The sequence below is a fragment of the Hydra vulgaris genome, chromosome 03 (assembly GCF_038396675.1).
Source record: "Hydra vulgaris chromosome 03, alternate assembly HydraT2T_AEP".
NCBI classification, from domain to species: domain Eukaryota; kingdom Metazoa; phylum Cnidaria; class Hydrozoa; order Anthoathecata; family Hydridae; genus Hydra; species Hydra vulgaris.
In genome coordinates this window covers 37,343,272-37,350,570 of record NC_088922.1, presented here as the reverse complement: position 1 = coordinate 37,350,570, position 7,299 = coordinate 37,343,272, and the positions used below count along the sequence as shown (strand labels likewise).

The 7,299-nt window shown below is 28.9% G+C and overlaps 1 long non-coding RNA gene across 1 annotated transcript; it reads right to left on the bottom strand.

Moving 5' to 3' along the window:
* Positions 1 to 5,652: 5,652 nt before the first annotated feature.
* Positions 5,653 to 6,631, bottom strand: LOC136077726 (uncharacterized). Its single transcript, XR_010637221.1, has 5 exons — positions 6,606 to 6,631; positions 6,352 to 6,375; positions 6,243 to 6,266; positions 6,047 to 6,070; positions 5,653 to 5,924 (listed from the first exon to the last, which is right to left on the bottom strand). It is a non-coding gene; the product is annotated as an uncharacterized LOC136077726 (long non-coding RNA).
* Between the last annotated feature and the right edge of the window lie 668 nt (positions 6,632 to 7,299).

Below are 7,299 nucleotides of genomic sequence, written 5' to 3'. Positions count from 1 at the left end.
TAGAAGGCCTGGGGAATACCGAAACACTATCATAACCCTGAAAAATACAAGTTTTTAACATAAAAAAGTGTTTTTCTGATGAAAAACACTTTTTCATTTTCAAAAAAATTTGTTATAATTTGCTTCCATTCTATTTATTTCAAATATTAGAGTTATATCTTCGATTAATGGGTGGGTGTCTTCGTTATGGTCTAACACCATCGCAGTGAAATGTTACATTCTAATAAATATTTTAAACTAGAGAACACCCAGATTATATTGTGTGTTCAAAAGTATAAACTACATTTTCTTACTTTACAGCCTACATGAGTGGTATATAAAAACCAATATGGGTGGGGCAAGTGCCACACCCAACGCTTTAACTCTTCTCCAGCCTAAAAAGAATATTTAAAATTGTGCATAACTAAAAGAGAAAATCATAATACAAAATTTTTTATCACATAAGGTAGGGGTGTGAGCCACGCCCAACGCCCGCCACCCTTCTCCAACTAGAAAATTTTTTTTTCAAGAAAATTGAAGAACGGTTTTAAATAGTGTTTCTTTTAAAAGAGAGAAATTAGTTGATACAAAAGAAATTAGTAAATACAAAACGTAATTAATTCGTGCCTTTGCTTTTAGTAAATGATAATATTTATAATTCCAATAGTGAAACTGAATTATTCATTTTTAACAATAGACACCTTTGAAGGTAAGCCAGAGCCGTCTATCAAAAATATTTTGCAAGCTACAAAACTTGCTGTACCATATTTGCAAGCTACCAAACTTGCGGTACTCCTTTTGCAAGCTACAAAAACCTGCGGTACCGCTTTGGTAATTCATAATTATATAAATAATTAAAAAGTATTATATAAAATATAATTTATTTATATATTCAAATACAACTTTAATAAATACAACTTTTACAAGTAATAAATACAACTTTTACAACTTTAATAAATACAACTTTTTTTTTTGGTACTTAATTCTATTATTTGATTATCTATTATTACTGATTATTGTTATTATATTATAATTATTATCTATTATTCTACTTGTTATTCTACTTGTTATTCTACTTGAAATTATAAAAATTATAAATTAGCATTTAAACAATTTTTATACTCAAATTAGGAAAATACTAATTCTCCTGTTATAACATCAGCAGCAAGCTGTATTTTTTTTTATCTTATATTCAACAGCTTCAATATCAGTTTCATTTTATTTCCAGTAAAAAACAAAATGAAACTGATATTGAAGCCTTTTTAACTCTACCATCATAAATGACAGATTTTGAATAGTCAGCGTCATACCACTCGTGACCAAGTTTTCTGCCAACAGTTGTACCAAAAAAATCTACCTTTCTTCAAAATAGTGCAGCTGGATTAGATTTGCAATTAGTGATCTCTTTGAGAAAATCTTTTACTACCTGGATACCAGTGACACAATTAAAACTTGCATCATCAGCTGATACATAAAATTTAGTCATCCAAGTTCCACTGAGAAGTTTACTAAATAGTGCAAGCACTCCCATTTGTTTTATAGCAGTTTTATTACAAAATGCTTCTCGCAAAATTGGTTGTAAACTGAAACATTTTACTGTTCCAGTGGTCAGATAAAGTAGAAAAGCATTATAGTGTTTCATAAAAATGAAACAAGTATGGAAAAGAATGTGCAGACGGTTTCCACGATACCGCGGAATAATATCTCGCTGTAGTTCATTATTTTCTAAAAAATTTACAAAAGATTGTTGATCGCCTTTGCCATCTTTAAAACTCATCTTGTTCATTGCTAACACAATTTTGGCTGCCATGCAATTATATCCAAACAATTGGCAACCTTCAAATTCTAGAGATTTCAAGACTTCGCAAAATGAAATAGCAATTTTGTCTAGAGGGTGCAAATGACAATTTAGCTCATTCAAATTCTTCCCCCAGGTATTACAAATTTTGGAAATGATAAGATGGTTAACTGATACTCTGTCAGACATTGTGTTGGATATATTTGGTTGTATTACGACATTCATTAAAGGGAAGTGAGTGAAAATCTGATTAAATAAAAGCTAAATGATCAACTGCACCACATATGGCTTTCATAATCAACAGCTGTTACACCTGGTAACTAATCCAGAGCAATGAACTGACAGTTATTTTTAGAAGTCAGATGAACGGTGTTGAAATGAATAATTTCTTGTATCGTTGCATCAAATCCAAGAGTAAGATAAGAATTACTCATAACCCATTCTGCTGGTTGCAGTTCTGCTATACTGCTAGATCTGTAAATCGAGCCGAACGAGCCAAGCTTTCCAGGGCTCGGCTTGGCTCGTTTACATATTAAGAGTGTTCAAGCTCGGCTCGAGCTCGTTTTGAACATGAGATTCTTTGTTCGAGCTCGGCTCGTTAAGGATTAGTATTGTTTGGGCTCGGCTCGTTTTACATGTTGCTCGAGCTCGACTGGTTTAAAACTCGAAATAATTATTGTAACCTGTTAGTTTAAAGCTTGTTTAGTAAAAAAAAGTTGTTCGTTAAAGGCTCGTCTGTAAATAATGCAAGTCCAAATCAACAAACAACATAAACAATCCTACAGTCTATTAAACATGCAAATAAACAACATAATGAAATAAGATCCCACAAATCTAATAGTTCAAAATAAAAGTTAAATCTAATAGTTCAATGTTCAAACTTAATGTTCAAAGTTCAAACATAATGTAATACTCTAATAGTTCATATTACATGTTCACAAATATAAGTCTTGCTCTCATTGCATTGGATGAAACAAGATAAAAAGCCTTCCTCTAATTCTCTTGAAGTTGAACCTCAAAAGTGCGCTGAAAGTCTGAAATTTTACAACAAACTTGCATGAGAATGAATCTAGATAATTAAATATAAAAAATAATTTGAATTTGAAAGGAGATATCATGCTACATAAAAACATAATTAGAACCTTAATTATTTTCCCTTTTATATAGTAGAATTAAGAACCGTTGAAATAACAACATTCAAATTTCCTTCTTCAAGATCAACCTACAAAATTAGTTGATATTAAAAATTGAATTAAAAAAGATATCATAAAAATGACTAAGAGAATAACATTACCTTTTTCTCTTGACTATCATCTTTCAACCAACTTGCACAACAAACTAAAGCTTCAACTGTTTCAGGTGATAATGAACTTCTAAATGAATCAAGCACTCGACCTCCTGCGCTAAATGTAAATTCTGAAGCAACTGATGTTAGTGGAATTGAAAGTATTTCTCGTGCCATCATTGAGAGGATTGGTTTATTAATGCTATGCACCTTCCACCAACCTAGTACATCAAAAGCAAAGTGGGTTGACAGTTCACATTTGAAACGCTTTTTCTCAAGATAAAGTTCCAACTCAGTCTTTTCAGCTACTGAGTTTGTGTCGCAAAACTGCTTAAAGTCAATAACTTGCTGCAAATTTTTTAAAAAAGTTTTATATATTTACTTTTCTGTTTTACATAATTTGTACACTCTTAAATCCATTAAAAATGGTCTAAAACATATTGGGCCTGTTGGCAAATAACAATAGTCAATAGCAGCCTCACGTAATTAAATTGTTTATATTAATCAATTATTTAGTGTAATAAGAGTTATATGGGTCATATCTCATATGGTTACACTAACACTATATTTTTATTATATACTAATATATATAATATTACAATTTTAATTATTACATATATATTATTATAATATAAATATATATATATATATATATATATATATATATATATATATATATATATATATATATATATATATATATATATATATTCGAGCTTTAATCGAGCCTATATAAACGAGCCTATGATGTTCAAGCTCGGCTCGTTTAATAAACGAGCCTAATTTTTTGTTCAAGCCCGGCTCGTTTACCATTCGAGCCGAACATGAACGAGCTCTTGTCAAGCCGATCACCGAGCCGTTCACGAACACGAGCCAGGATTTACAGCCCTATATATTGCCACGCTCAGGAGCCATTTGCTCAATAGTATAACGATGGGGAATGTCCATAATGTTAACACCCAGGTATTGCGCAATTTTTGAAATTAGGAATCGAATATTACCTGTTGGAACATTAGCTAATAAATTGCCATAAGCTATCATCCTCATTTTTAAAGGGTAACTCTTATCGTCATATGACATATTAACATTTGGAATTTGTCCCTCTTATTTCTGGTAGATGTAATTTTCTAGTTGAGCAATCAACATTTTATTTGTCTTATCATCAGTATTATGTTTTACTTTTATTTGCATTAAGTTTCGTTTTTCTTTTACTTTTAATTCCTTTGTTTTCTCTTTAAGATAGCAAATTAACCTACTGTAATGATATGTTTTAATTTGTTTTTTTTAGTTCTCTAACTTCTGTCCGTAAAGCTTTTATAATATCTTCTTTTCTTTTGATATTTTGCCTAAATATTTTTAATTTACACGACATGCTATTATATTTAGATTGAACTTTTGCTTTTTTTATCTTGTGTTATCTCATTGAGCAAGCTAACCGAGAAGATAAATACGATAACCTGGAGATGAGTTTGGCTTTCTTTGGGGTTACTTCTTCCCTAGATGAATTCTCTCTTTTTGTATTTTCTATGGAGCTTACCGGCAAAAGAGGTTTACCATCAACTAAGGGTAATGGAGCAATATGTTCATAAGATGACAGAACAGAAGACTGCGAAACAATAACCAATGAACAACTCTGTTTAAGATGCATTGCCTGCCTCACTGACACGCTTGGGGCTTGGTATGTAAAGGGTTGATTATAAAATTCAATAAAATTTGTACAATCCCTTTCATAATTTCGAGTCAATTTTTTAGAAGCATTAATAACATTATAGAGTTGACGTTTACTAGTGTTTAAACTAAATAACTCATTGACTTGTTTAAAAGTTTAGACAAATGACTCACCGTTATTAGTGAATAAGAGAACCACATGTCCGTTTTTACAGTGTGTGTGTATTTCGCCATGCAAAGTGAAGTTTGTAGCTAAATACTTTTTTACTGGATCCTGCAACACACATCCACTATTTTTTGGACCCATAATTCCTGTAAAAGGTATATAGAGATAATTGCTATATTATAATTTTAATTAAATTTTGTGAAAAATAAATCAATAATATATAATAATTTGTTAACAATTGATAAGATTATAATGCAACATGAAAAAAAATGTAATAAATAAAGTGTACTTAAAAAATTTCTTCAAAACCTTATAACAGCAAGTAATTGTTAAAATAAACTAGTATTTCAACCACAATAATGCCAATATAATTTTTAGGAACTAAAACTTATATTGGCCAAAAACTTATAAGCCAAACTAGTTTAAGATCAAATAACTGTTATTGAAGTCAAACAAACAGTTTTTAGTAAACTAAAATAAAAATAGTAAATAAGTATGCCAATTCTTTTAACATTTGAAAATTAATATTATATTTAACACTGTATTTAATAAGGGATATGAAATCCGCCAAAAAAAAAATCTTCTTTAAATATCTATAAATATGTATAAATATATATACCAATTTACTAATTTTTATACTACATTTTTTATTTTATTCACATTGAAAGTACAAAATATTTAATTGGAACTATTACACTTCAATGCTCTGTTTTTAAATTATTTATTAAATTGGAACAAAATGGAAAACAAACTGGATGTTACTACATATATATTTTTAATAAAAAAAAGGAATGGTGGCGCCAAATAACTGTGAATTCCACCATTGACCACAAAGCTGCCACCATTCCGTCTTCGTCCACGACTTCCTCTTCTGCTAGAGCTTCTAGCACCCCTCTTAGGTGGATGATAGGCCCAATTAAATTGCTTCTTATCTCTTCCTCCTAACTGGACCCATCGCAATTACGCACTATTTCCCGTTGGTCCAGGGTGCTGGAACATATACCGTCGAAATTCACTATATGTAAGCTCTAAATTACAATAACTTGTAAATAAACGCAGTACTGAATGAAATTATGTTACATTTGATATAAACCAAAGATTTGTAAAAGTGATTGACTTGATAAATATTTTAAAAAATTAAAAAATTTACCTGTCGTAGCAGGGGAAGATGTCACTAAAAATTTATAAAGTTTCAATCAAAAATAAACATATTAAAAAGTAAAAGTTATTCAACTTGCCACTTGTTACAAATGCAGATGGAACTAAAGTTAAAAAGTTGTAATAAAAATATTGTAATATTCAAGAGTTTGATAGACATATTAAAAAGTATTAATTGTTTAACTTACCAATTGTTACAGATGCAGATGGATCTAAAGTTAAAAAGTTGTAATAAAAAATATTGTAATATTCGAGAAATACAGAGACATATTAAAAAGTAATAATTGTTAAACTTACCACTTGTTACAGATGAAGATGGAACTAAAGTTAAAAAAGTGTAATTAAAAAAATAAATTTAGCAATTAATGAATCTGAAATTTGTATTAAACCTATTCACAGATTAAAAGGTACTAGCTTTTAAAATTACTAAATGTATACATTTAGCAAGTGTTGAAAGGAGGTAAGATTGAAAAAATATAAATTAAAGTAAAGCATACATTCTTATTTGGAGTTTTATAATCATTCCAAAAATTTATGCTATACAAACTAACCAGTGGTAGGCTGTGTTAATTGGACTAAAGATAACAAAAAAATTGTACAGTTACACAAAAAAAATTGAAATTTTCAACAGTAAGTTATAAGCAATAAAAATATTATAATTAAAAAATTAAAAAAATGTATTTATATACAATGGTAACCACATATATAAATATATATATATATATATATATATATATATATATATATATATATATATATATATATATATATATATATATATATATATATATCGATATATATATTTACAGTGGCGGCGTTAGGGTAGGGCCTGGTTGGGCGATGGCCCAGGGCGCCGAATATGAAGGGGCGAAACTAATTGGTTATTTTACCCTTTGCCTTTTTTTTGAATGGGGTTAAATTAAGCTAGAGGGCGCCGTAGAAACCTCGCCCAGGGTGCTGATAGTGCTAAAACCAGCACTGTATATATATATATATATATATATATATATATATATATATATATATATATATATATATATATATATATATATATATATATTATGTTATATTGGTTATTATACATTAAGTAACCATTGTAAGCAGGTAACATTAAGTAAACATTGTAATGTTTTAATATTAAAACTGTTACTTTTAATTTGATTATAAACTGATAGTACCAATTTAATAAAAAATACAATAGTAATAATTTAAAAAACTTCATTAATTAATTGGAATTTATTTTTT